Raw genomic sequence first — 14,005 nt, forward strand, 5'->3', positions numbered from 1 at the left:
ATACAGAGGAGGGATCTCGAATGTAACCGGGACTTCAGAAGCAGTTGTGGACGTAACCGCAGGTGGTATCGTGACCGACAACCCTGCAGTTGCGACGACCGTCGACTCTACAAACCGTGCCACCACCTCTGAAGGAGTAAGCGTTGGAGGTGGTAACGACACAATCTCCGGAGTCGTCGTCTGTAGTGTGATGGATGGGATGCCGACAGCTGATGTAGCCACCACAGGAACATCTGCGGCGCTTGTAACCTGTACAGAAGTAGGAACAATCGACAAACCTGACAGTGCGGATGGAGCAAAACGTATAACTCGTGAAGTCTCTCCAGCTCCCATACCAGCACATGTCCTTTCACGTCTTGATCGTCGAATCAACTTGTGGATATCTTCTTCTTCTTCTTCTGACTCACTATCATCCACCGTCCTCTTTCTCTTCCCTAACGTCCTCTCTCTAGTCACCAACATCCTCCTGGCCTCATCCATAACATCGTCAAGATCTGAGTCAGCCACCGTCGTAGCTGCTCTAGTTACACTCACTTCCCTAACCTGTGCAGCAGAGACCTGCACTTCTTCATGTGGATCAAAACGATCCATGTCGAAGAATCCTTGGCCGCCAAATGCAGCATCAAGGTCAACATCCTCCTCAGCCGATACAACAGGCACAGTAGGTACATCTCGAGTTGCTCCTGCCTGTTGTGGTTGAGGGTCTCTGAACTCGTCCCCCCGAGCTGGCACATACCCCGGGTTTATCAAGTACCCGAAGAGTGGAGTATGCCTTGGACGCAGTTCAGGCTTGCTCCTCGCACTGGATGTACGGCATTGAGCAAAGATACGTTTGCTCACATTCTCCACGTATCTTATCGGGCGTCGTTGAGGCAAATTCGGAGCCACATGGTTCAAGATCATCTGGATGAATCTAGGATACATTATGAGCCGCTCACGAGCCATCGACCTCCTCTGTCTGTCGATCTCATAAAAGACCATCTGACTGAAGCTATAACGTTTGTTATAGGTCAGAGCAGTCATTGCGGACTGCATGGTCGCACCCATTCTGTCAGTACCCGCTTTCCTCCCAGACATACACACAATCATGACGTGCATGAGGAGCGCCACTGATCGAGCAGGAACCCCTTCCGTCTCTGGGTATCGCCCAATGGACCAGAATAGCCCATTCTTAGAAATGCCCCATCGCGAAACGGAGCAACAAACTCCGTAGGGTCATCCCTAGTCTCCTCACCGAATCGTAAAGCCACCCGTATCTGTTCAGATGAGAACTGAACTTCTTGATTATTGACTGTTGCTCTCATAACCGGGGGCTCAACACGACAATCGTACTCCACCGTCTGCCAGAAGTCCTCGATATTGGGTAAGGATATCGGCAGTGTCGTCGTGATTGCGTGGAATATCCTCGAGCGTAGGAGGAATGTGATTATCTCGCGATAATCCTCCACACCACTCGCTTCCGGGTCTAAGGTGATGAACATGTTGTGACCCGGAAAGAATTGCCTCTGATTATCTCCTCCGTCATCTCCTCCAGCACCTCCAGCACCGGCAACAGCAGCCATCTCTGCAACAAACGAACCAAGTTAGATAAACATAAAGACATAACACAAGTTCGCTTGTTACCATGAGTGAAGTTGTGATAAAAACTGTATAGGCGAAGTTAAAGTTGGGGCGAAGTTGGGAACAACTTCGCTTCATCTTTAAGTTCGTCTAATAATTGTTAAGTTAAAAGGACCAGGCGAATTTAATGACAACTTCGCCTCACCACAACATCGCCTCAGGCGAAGTTTAGAATCAGGCGAAGTTACGGATAACTTCGCCTAAATCTTAAGTTCGCCTGAATCTGAATCGGCGACAGTAACGATTGATTCAAACTCGAAAATCTGAGGTTTTCTGGGTATTTTGACGATTTAGGACACTTAAACTCAAGCTTTTAAGGATATGTTGACGATCAGTTTGGTCATGAACACGTAAAACAAGTTTTGAAATCGGGTATAGGTTTCGAACGTCCGAGGTCGTTAACCGGGTGTCGAAACAACCTAGGATTAACAACATCGAACATCGAGTATAAGATATAGAACCCAAACACACCTTGAATACTGATTGAAATCGGAAAAAAGATAATCGGATGAAAATCGGAGATAAGTTCGCTGTGATTTACGAGGATAAGTTCGCTGTGATTTCGAGGATAAGTTCGCTGTGATTTCAAATAATGAACTGTTGACCTTTGAAAATCCTTATATAGGGGCGAAGTTATACAGGCGAAGTTATGGTTAACTTCGCCTAGGCGAAGTTATTCACAAGTTCGCCTGTTTAACAACATCGCCTATATTTACAAAATCAACCCTTATAATTTGAACATTTTGCAATTAACTTTTAAAACTTCCCTTTAAGAATTAACTAACATGATCAACTCCAAGTAACCTTTTATAAAAGCATACAACTACATAAAAAGAAAACTTTTAACAATTAAAGTATAAGGGATCAAATTTCAGTCTCGATAGGGACTGCTACGTTTTAGAAAAGATCCGAACAGGAATCATACTAACAACGTGACTGTCACATAGATCCGTGTTTAGCTGTATTATGACATAAGGAAACAGGGTGTAAGCAGGTAATATACTTAAGATGGTTTTCATCGTTTATGTGATACGAGTTAGATTCAATTATGCCTCAAAATTTAAGTGGGCAACAACTCAGAGATTATGATGCCTCCTATCTATTCTCAAAGCGTATTTGGCTTTTCCCAAGTCACCCCGAATTGACCTCGACTCATAGTGTCTGATTAAGTTTGTAAGTGTTCTTCATCTGGTTCCCGTTCTCCTTCTTACTCTATGATCGAGAAGTCTTGACATTTTTAGCTATAGAAAGTTCCAATAACTCACAATTTTTTTTTTTAAATAACTCATAAATTTACATAGACTTCAGAGTAGTAAATAACCGCAAGTCCCGAATCTGGATCACTGCAGTTTCTTGAAATGCTATCTTCACGGGAATCAGAACACACATGGGCTCGTGTATGACTGGGTAATTGCTGAAGAACACCAATTGTAGGTTCCCCGGACGGATGTTCTAAACTAATTGCTGTTCGAGGTTCATAATCGGGTCGAAACGACCACTGATTATCATTGAAGAACAAAGATTATACAATGTAATGGCATCACGAACCTTGAAACGTAACGGAAATTGGGAAAAAGAACAAGTAATCGGAATAAACAACAACTACGCTGATATTTTGTTAAGTTCGCCGGAAAATACGTGTTAAGTTCGCTGAGATTGAAAGTTATGAACACTGTTGACCTTAAGAATTCTTTATATAGGGGCGGAGTTAAACAGGCGAAGTTGTGGATAACTTCGCCTAGACTTTTCAAATCAAACCCCTATAGTTTGAATATTTTGCAATTTTGTTTTAAAACTTACCTTTAAGAATTAAATGACACGTTCAAATCCAAGTAACCAGTTATAAAAGCATACGACTACATAAAAAGAAACTTTTAACAATTAAAGTATAAGGGATCAAATTTCAGTCTCGATAGGGACTGCTACGTTTTAGAAAAGATCCGAACAGGAATCATACTAACAACGTGACTGTCACATAGATCCGTGTTTAGCTGTATTATGACATAAGGAAACAGGGTGTAAGCAGGTAATATACTTAAGATGGTTTTCATCGTTTCTGTGATACGAGTTAGATTCAATTATGCCTCAAAATTTAAGTGGACAACAACTCAGAGATTATGATGCCTCCTATCTATTCTCAAAGCGTATTTGGCTTTCCCCAAGTCACCCCGAATTGACCTCGAACCATAGTGTCTGATTAAGTTTGTAAGTATTCTTCATCTGGTTCTCGTTCTCCTTCTTACTCTATGATCGAGAAGTCTTGACATTTCTAGATATAGAAAGTTCCAATAACTCACAACAATTTTTTTTTTTTTTTAACTCACAAATTTACATAGACTTCAGAGTAGTAAATAACCGCAAGTCCCGAATCTGGATCACTGCAGTTTCTTGAAATGCTATCTTCACGGGAATCAGAACACACATGGGCTCGTGTATGACTGGGTAATCGCTTTTCTGCCTATCATTCGGAAAGATATATATGAAGACATGCAAAACTCTTAAGGAGTTTCCACGTAAAATCAAGTAGATTTAGTTTGTATCACGTCTACTTTTACGCACCATAAAAAGTTACCATGACATACAATGACTGTCCTAAAGCCTTTTAAGCCTAATAACTTCACTAGTTAAGCACACAGAATTAGTATATCTATCATTTTCCAAGGTTGGATCAATTTTTTGTTAAACATAGCTAACGAACTTCTTACGAAGTAGTAGACTTGAAAAATAATTTCATTTCCCTATAAAAATTTTAATATTAATCGCCCCGACCAAAACAAAGTCTTCAGGTAAATGGCTATCCCGAAGATCCAATGGATCAGCTGGACCGACCACATACTAGTATGTGTCCTTCTAACTAATTAATATGATCGACTAATTTTAAGCGAAAGAATGAAAACTCATCATAAACCGCCCCTGTCACTTTCAGTCATCTGGTTAATGGCTATCCTCATATTCTACAAGTAGAATTGAGGACTAAACATATCCTAAGACATGTCCTTCAAACTGTGGTAACCGACCTACTTTTAAGCGATAGTGACGTTTTTTTTTTTTTGTTAAATACAACAAGAAAAGCATGGTTACTTGGGATTGATCATCCCATTCAGCTCGATAAGGTTTTGAAATCTTGTTTTGTCAAACGCTTTAGTATAAAGATCAGCGAAATTATCAAGCGTATCCACCTTTTCAAGCAAAATCAGTTTCTTCTCAGCACAATCCCGTATAAAATGATGACGTATGTCAATATGTTTAGTTTTACTATGTTTCACGGGATTGTTAGTTACTGAGATAGCAGCTGTGTTATCAATGCAAATGGGTGTAACGAGATATCCCGGTCTACTTGATGCTTGTGTAAACACAGGTGTGCTCATTCAAGCTACGTCTTGTTTGTACACCGGAGGACACATCACCAATCACATTCTCCAAAGGGTGATCTTTATGAATTCTCGTGGTCGGAACAGAACCGACATGCAAATTGTCTTCCAAGTTAGAAGAGAGCTCGTCAATGGTTGATTCATGCTGAGAGTGAAACGGATTGAAAAATTCTTCTTCAGTCGAGGTAGCAGGGGTATCGACAGCATTTGATGAGGAAGGTTGACATTTATCGATCAGCTGTCTTTGCAATAGGTTTTCTTCCTCATCAAGGATCATCTTCGTAGCAACTCTCTCTTCTTCTTCAGCAATATCCAAATACGGTATGTTAAAAGACTTAAAAAGTTTAACATAGTCGAAAAACTCAGCAGGTCCGTTGCTTGGTTTTGGCGGTTGGTAACTTGTGATATCGGTGTTACACACCACCTCAACCTTGCTGGTCGATGTATTGAAGACACGTCTGTTGGGAGTCCCAACAACATAACCGACTAAGATTCCTTCATCGGCTACTTCACCAAATTTAGAATTTGTCTTCAAAATCGAACAAGGGGACCCGAATGGTTCAAGACCACTCAAGTTGGGCTTTCTCCCATGCATAAGCTCATAACACGTTTTACCAAGTCTTTTAACAGTTAAGACTCTATTCAGAACATAACAGGCTGTAGAAACCGCTTCAGCCCAAAACACCACAGGAAGCTTCGAATCAGCCAGCATAGTTCTGGCTCCTTCAATTAATGTTCTATTCTTCCTTTCAGCCACTCCATTCTGTTGCGGTGTATACGGAGCGCTGTATTGGTGTTCAATACCTCTCTGAAGGCAGAAGATCTCCATCTCAAAATTCTTGAACTCCGTTCCATTGTCACTCCTGATGAACTTAACCCTTTTATCCATAACGTTCTCAACTTTGGTAATCAAATTCTTCACCATCTGAGCCGTTTCGTCTTTTGATTTCAGGAAATACACCCACGAATATCGTGAGTAGTCATCAGTGATCACCAAGCAATAAGAAGTTCCTCCTAGACTTTTTGCATTCACGGGACCGAAGAGATCCATGTGAAGCAACTCCAGAGTACTGGCAATTGAATTGACTTTCTTGGTGAGATGGGATTTCTTGTGCTGCTTTCCCTTCTTGCACGCTATACATTTATCTTCAAAATTGAAATTCTTCAAGGGAACGCCCAGCACAAGTCCATTCCTGACAATGTGGTTCATCTTCCGAAGATGAATGTGCCCCATTCTCCTATGCCACAATTCGGACTCTGTTTCACTCGCTTTTGTCACAAGGCATGATTCTGCCGTGGCCATTTCAGTTGATCTCATATCCATAATGTATGTATTTCTTTCACGTGGAGCCTTCATCACAATCCACTCCTCTGGTATCTAAAAACCAGGTTTCAACACGATCGCCTCATTCTTTGTGAAATGAACGGTGTACTCCTTATCACAGATCTGCGACACACTCAGCAGATTGTGCTTCAATTCTTCTACAAAGTTAACCTTCTCCAAAGTCATCTTTCCGTTTGACACCGTTCCCATTCCAGTAATCTTGCCACCACTTTCACCGGCAAAGCTCACTCTCCCTCCTTGAACAGGTTTCAAATCGTGTAACAAGTATTTGTTACCCGTCATGTGCCGGGAACAGCCGCTATCTACAACCCAAAGATTGTTGGCAGCCCTGTTCAACCATTCCTGCACAATAAAGCAAAAGATTAGAATTTAGGGACCCAAGACCAATTGGTCTTGGATCTATACATCCCAAACTTTGGCTTTCCAAAGTTAGTACCTCGGTAATTCCTGTAAGTCCCATTAGGATATCTCATTGAAGACTGATTGTGAGGCCTTCCAAACCGTTGTGAATTGAAAGAATTATAGCTTGTGGTTTGGTTATAAGCAGTGTAAAACTGAGATTTGTTTCTATGAAAACCTGAATTAGTCACATTTTTGAATATTAAGTGGTTTTCATTTTTAGCAGCATGATAATTACTATTAGGTTTATTCTCAGCTTTAGTAGGCCTTACACCTCTGAATCGCTGCTTCAGAGGGCAATTTGCAACAAGATGTCCTAACTGATTACATCTAAAACAACACCTATGCTCAACCTTTTTATCAACCGGTGTTTTAGATGTCGAGGCTATATTACCGCCCGTTCGTCTCACATATGGTGGGACGTACGGGTTTAGTGGAGTACTCCTTTTATTTGTTTTATCTTTTTCTCCACTCTTGGGTAACACAACCTCCTCTTTTGCCTTACCAGACTCGGATGACTTATCCGAATCTGACGAGACTGGACTTTGATCAGAAACTTCAACACTTGAAACAGGCGAACTTGTTTCGCCTCTACTAACATTTGGTTCTTTAATAGTTACTTTAATTGGCACTGTCTGAGCAACCTCAAAGTCAACAGATTTCTGAACACTAGGGTTAAAAGTGTAATTGTGATTGTACGGTGGTGGAACCTCATGATAACCGATTCCTCCCCTCTTGACAGAGGAACCTTGATCACTAACAAGGTGATCAAGAATAGCAGAGGAATTTCTGAACTGCTCCAGTTTTCGATTCAGTTCCACCACTTTCACCTGGAGTCAGCAATCTGTTTTTCTCTTTCAGCAATTAGTTTGGTCTTTTCTTCCAAAACTTCATAACTTAAATCAATCACTTCAATTTTTTCAGCAAGCTTTGTTTTTAGACTTTTAACATCTTTTTCACAAGCTTTTATTTTAATTTTATAATTATTTTCTCTTGATTTAATAAAGTGATGATCTTCTTTTAAGGTTTTAAATTCAACATCCAACCTAACATACTGATCGGTTATGGTTGCTAGTTGCTCAGACAAGTTCTCACATTTTGAACAAGTTGGTTTAGAACATACCTCGGAGAGCTGGTCATTAACGTCTGCCATTAGAGCCTTTTCCTCTCCGGTAACCTTCTCACTTTCTTCAATTTCAACCTTTGCCAAATTTGCCTGCTCAAAAGTTTCTTTAGAAAGCAGGTTCCAGTTGTATTCACCATCTTCTCTGGGCATTATCGCACTATAATCTTTTCTACCCTCACTTTGCTGTGGAGACCTACCCTGACTTCGTTCCACACGCTCATTCCTGCATTCTTTTGCAAAGTGACCGTTTTGTTGACAATTGTAGCATCTGACCTTTGCCTTGTCAAACCCCGGCTTTCCACCGACAAACTTCCTTCCAGTCTTATTCATAAACCTTTTCACCCTCCTCACAATCATGGCCATCTGCCATTGTAGATCCATTTCTTCCATATCGTCAGCATCAATCTGATCGTAATCTTCATCCAACATAGCTGGATCAACAATCTTCCCTTAAATATAGTTCTCATAGGAAGCAATAAAAGAAGCATAGAGACCAAACTGCTCTTCAGCAGACTTGACACTCATAGGCATCTTGGAGTAGTTGTTGCTGGGAACACTTGAAGAGCAACTACTCTTGCTTACCTGGGATTGAGAACCACTCGATCCAGCTGCTACATAGCAAACATCACCATATGTGTTGACTGACACATGACCCTCATGTGATGAGTTTGCGCCCGACTCTCCCTTCGAGTAGTAGGCAGCCGATTCAGTCTTCGATCCTCAGCTAGTGTTGACTTTAGCTCCATACATACCTGGATCTTGAACCTGATCCATAGGTGTCTCTTTTCTGACCATGTTAAGCTCAAAGGTTCTGAGCTTGTTGACTGCCGTTTCTTGATCATATGTGGGAAAGTCTTTGTCTTCCCTCATCAGCACAGTGTACATCTCCCATTTTGGTGGGAGAGCATCTAGAAGCTTCTCAACTATTTCTTCTTCTCGGTAGGAAATGGAATAGTTGCTCAATTCAGTCATCAGATGGTAGTATCGAGTGATAATATCATCTAAAGATTCATTCTTCAAATACTTGAAGACTGAAAACTGGGTTTTGAGCAATTTTATTTTTGAAGCCCGGATTCCTACATTCCCTTCAAATCTGCTCTCAAGAGCTTCCCAAAGCTCTCTTGCTGATGTGTACTTTCTAAACGTATGAAGGATCTCTTGTGGAAGAGCCATAGTAATAGCAGCATGAGCCTTGCTCTCAGCCTCATACATCTTTTTCTCTTCTTCTTCCATTTTACTATACTTCTTGATTTGGTCACGACCTTCATACTCCATAATTGGTGGAATATAACCATCCTGGATGCATACCCACATCTTCGCATCCTGGTATTTGACGTACTGTATGAACCGATCCTTCCATGCAACGAAATCGGTTCCCTTCAGCAATCTTGGGGCCTTAGTAGCTGACCCTGCTTCAACTTCCATCTTCACTAACTCAGAGATGTTGATCGACGACACCTTTCCCGAAAAGTAAGACACCTGAAAAGTTAATTTTTTTTTTGTTAAAGTACTGTAGGCGAAGTTACGGATAACTTCGCTTGCAGTAGGCGAAGTTGTAGAGAACTTCGCTGAAGAACTTCGCTGATAACACTGCTGATTAACTTCGCTGATTCTTAACTTCGCTTGAGGTAAGCGAACTTAAGAGGTAGGCAAAGTTGTAGAGAACTTCGCTTGAGTAAGGCGAACTTGAGAAGGTAGGCGAAGTTGTGGATAACTTCGCTTAACCTTATATCTTCGCCGAAACCCTACGCACAGTGACGGCAACTTCGCCTGATGAACACGAAGTTTCTGCAGATCTGTAAATCGGATTTTCACGAGGTTTTTGACGGTGTAAAGGCTTGAACACGATGGTAGGAGGTAAGAATGATCAAAAACACAGAAAACACATCCCGCGAATAGTCGAAACGGGACGATTTCTACACCCGCGTGAATATCCCGAACCACACAATCGAGCAAATGCTCTGATACCAAATGTAGGTTCCCCGGACGGATCACACGAGATATCCCGGTCTACTCAGGTGCGGAATCCCTGCGTAGATCGTTACGAGCGTAGAAAGCAAATCAAACAAACACACACGAACAAACCGAAACACGTTATATATTAATAACCGAACTCACGTGATATGAATCACCGATATAGACTCTCGTCAACAATATCGACTCAAACGACTAACTTGAACAACCAACCATAAACCAAGCCGTAAGTTGTATTATAAATACACGACAACTTCGCCTGATATGTTCAGGCGAAGTTGTCCATAACTTCGGTTGTTCAACAAGTTCGCCTAGGCGAACTTGTTAACAACTTCGCTTAAACAAAAGCATAAATAATATTACAGACTCGATTACAGACACTAGACTATGAACTACTGACATTCATGCACCAACATAACCTTTTTGAAATTCATAAATCAAATCACATCACATGATCTCAAAATTATCAATATATATCCAATTAATCATCAATTCATCCAAACAAACACGTCTGGATCTTCAATTAAACTAATTTTTGAATTGAGCATAATTGGTTTTAACCTTGAAAGTGTTAGGGTTTAATCTTGAGCATTTTAGGTTTTAACCTTGAAAGTATTAGGTTTTAACCTTGAACGTATTAGGTTTTGAAATTTGTGACAATCGTCAATTTTAGGTTAACTCCGTTAACTCAACTCCGTCAATTCAAAATTAAGATCATTGAATCTATAACGCACACCTCATTACATTTAAACTAGGGTTTAAATGACGCTTAACACTTACTACATGTGTAGTCTTTCGGGAATTGCACCGAAACGCAAACGAGTTGACGCAAACGATTGGTGAATAAACGAAAAACGTCAAAACAGTAATTATGTGATAATTATGTGTTAGACTTATGTGTTGTGTGATAACATCGTTATAAACACTAACTCAAGATGTAAACAAGTTAGTTTAAGCTAGATAAGTAATACTTAGAAGTGGAGGGGCCAAAGTGTAACATAGATTATTATAAATAATAATAATAATAAACCCTAACTTGTTATTTCTCTCCCTACACAAACCGATCAGCCCCCCCCCCCCCCTTGGCTCCTTGGCTGCCGTCGACATACACACACACACATACAACAAATTTCAAGCTTTTGATTCAAGATTAAGGTGCTAGGAAGGTATAATCAACTATCCTATGCATCCTTTATACTTAATCTTGACTTTTATTGGGTTAATTACAAACCCTAGATGCCGATTTTTATATGTTAGTGTGTTCATATGATTTTGTTTGATTTGATGATGTATTGATGATGATTTGATAACTAGAATTGATATTGTTACATGTTAATTGTTGTGTCTTTGATTTGAGTTCAAACAAAAACCCTAACCATGTATGTAATGTGTAATTGATGTGCATGGATAGTGATTATGGAGTCTAGAGTGTTATATGAATGAATTATGGTTCATAGATAGTTAATATGTTGAGTTTGGATGCAAACAGTTTCTGGACAGATTGTGTTATTGATGTTTAATTGACTGTAACGAAGTGTAAATGGGAAAATTGGTTGAGATTATTGATACTACAGTAAACTAGGTTGAGTCTAGTTTCTAAAGAATATAAATTTTCAATTTTTGGACGTAGAAAAGTTAACTTTTATGATTTTACAAGAATGTTGTGCAAAGCTGAGCTGTTAGACCTGCTGTTAGGTTTTTTTGTAAATGTTATATCTCATAAACTACAAGACCAATTGGGTTGGTTCCACTTCTGGAAGTTGACTCATTGAGTTAGGAACCTAACCCAAGTGGTCTTGCATTTATTGGATTTTTCGTTTAACGGGAATTTCAAATAACATTCTGTTGCGCATGAATTTGACTGTTATGAGTTTGCTGTAATGATTTGATGATTGTGAGAAACCTATGTGGAATAAAAATATAATAAAATATGTTCTGGAAACCTAAGACATATATTCTTTTGTGATGATTTTTGGTAAATTAATTGTGATGCTGTGATCGGTGAGATAGTACAATCTTTCAAGTAGAATTTCTGTCTCGGTGAAACTAGCTGCTGAGTTTTGTGAAAATGCATGAAACATGATACTTGCTATATAATTGTTATGTTTTGACCAAATTACTCTTGCAGGGAATAATTGCTAATTGATTGTCATGATTTGACCAAATTGCCCTCATGGGGAATAATGGCTAGTTAATTGTTATGTGTTGAGCAAATTGCCCTTACGGGGAGTAATTGCTAGTGATGTACTTTATGAATATATGACACGTAAATGATTGCTTACACATGTAACGTATCACAAATACACATGTTAAAGTCACACACGATTCACAAACGAAACACGAAACATGTTATGTGCATAGGTATTATGTGCCGGGTCTAGAGACTCTATAATATTCCGACACTTAGAAAATCTCCTTGTTGTTTTAGAATGCTAGAGAGAGAGAGTTTTCTGTGACGCGCATCACTTGGTGATTTAATTTGGGAATTTTTCGCAAACAGTGAGTTTCACTTTCCCCTTTTAAACTATTTAAACGCTTTTCACTTGGGGGAGATAACATACTCCGAAAACGCATTTAAGATTTTGTTAATATAGATTATATATCACTTGTAAAGACTAAGTGGCAAACGCGTTAACTAAAGTCCTTCATTCACATCGAACCGTTTAATATTGGATAATAGCGAGTCATTGTTGAGTAGTACTACTGGGTTTGACAAACCCCACCCAACGCTAAACTCGACTGGAGGTCGAGTGGGTGTAATCTTGGCTAAACACATACCATGGTCTGGATGATCTGGTGGCAAGGCAAATGATAAACAGTCAGCTTCGGTGTCGAACACTTAGTGATACTTGTTTTATAGGCTAGCTACCTATAGATATATAATTGACATAACATTATCTGGTAACGCAAAACGCTGTAACGCAAAACGCTGTAACGTAAAACGCTTAACGCAAAACGCTGAACGCAAACGCTAAACGCTTTATTTTTTTTTAAACTTGTGAACTCACCAACCTTGTGTTGACACTTTTAGTATGTTATTCTCAGGTAGCCGAGGCGGGCGCGCGGTTTAGGAACATGCATTGCTTGAAACATTTTTAATTATGCAAACTTATTTTAAACTGTTATCATTGGGTTTTAAGTCGTCCTGCGTGACGCAATATTGGTTTCTATGGTTTTACGCTTCCGCATTTAATTACTCGTAAACGTTTTCATGGTTTTGAAACTTTGTTTTATGGTTTGATTATAACTAATGATTCCGATCCTGTTAGTTCACACCCTCTGACGGTAAAACTCCGTTAGTGGATTTTGAGGGTGTGACAGATTGGTATCAGATCCATTGGTTATAGCGAACTAGAAGCTGCATGCATACTAGACTATAACCACGACGACCCATTAGTTATAATGATACGCAATGCATAGATTTGTTTAGTCTTTGTTATCTTATCTCTTTACCTCTTTCACTCATACGGGCGCACATACACGGCTTACCTGTAGAAATGTCGACGCCGCCACCCTCATCATCATCTGATCCGATGACTTATGCTCACGGGAAGGAACCGCAGTTACCTACCGCATCGCCACCCCCGTGTAGTCCCGGAACTCGAAGCTCCCGCACCGAAGAGGTACCGCTTATCCGGAGGAATGTACGAAAACGAAGTTAGCTGGGATTGGTACCCTAATATGATAAGACGTATGGTCTATCGCGAACAAGTTCCCCCGTTACCTCACCCGAACCACCCTGCTTATCCCAACACCCTACCACCCATAACCGAACCTGTAGAGCGAGTTCTCGCAGCTGTTGTGTCATGTTTGGAGTGTGACGTGGGTTACATGCGCTATACGAGAGCAAACGTTTCCGGACTGTTAAAAGACGAAACCGAGACTAAGGGGGAGATTGCCCGCATGGTAGCGGCAATGAAGGAAATGCAAGAGGCTAGTGATCAACAGATGAAGATTATGAGAAAGATGCAAGCCGAGATGACAGACTTGCAAGAGCAACTCCAAGTAGCAAGGACTCGAACCGAGATAGCTCTAGAGCGTTGCGATGTCTTACAAATGCAACTTGCTCAGAACGCAACCGAACCTGAGGCCGAGCCTGAGGCAGAGCCTGAAGAGGAGCCTGAGGCAGATCCTGAAGAGGAGCCTGAGGAGGATCCCGAGGAAGATCTC

The sequence above is a fragment of the Bidens hawaiensis genome, unplaced genomic scaffold (assembly GCF_021521415.1).
Source record: "Bidens hawaiensis isolate Kalapana, Puna unplaced genomic scaffold, B.hawaiensis_p1.1 tig00040505_1, whole genome shotgun sequence".
In the NCBI taxonomy this organism is placed as follows: domain Eukaryota; kingdom Viridiplantae; phylum Streptophyta; class Magnoliopsida; order Asterales; family Asteraceae; genus Bidens; species Bidens hawaiensis.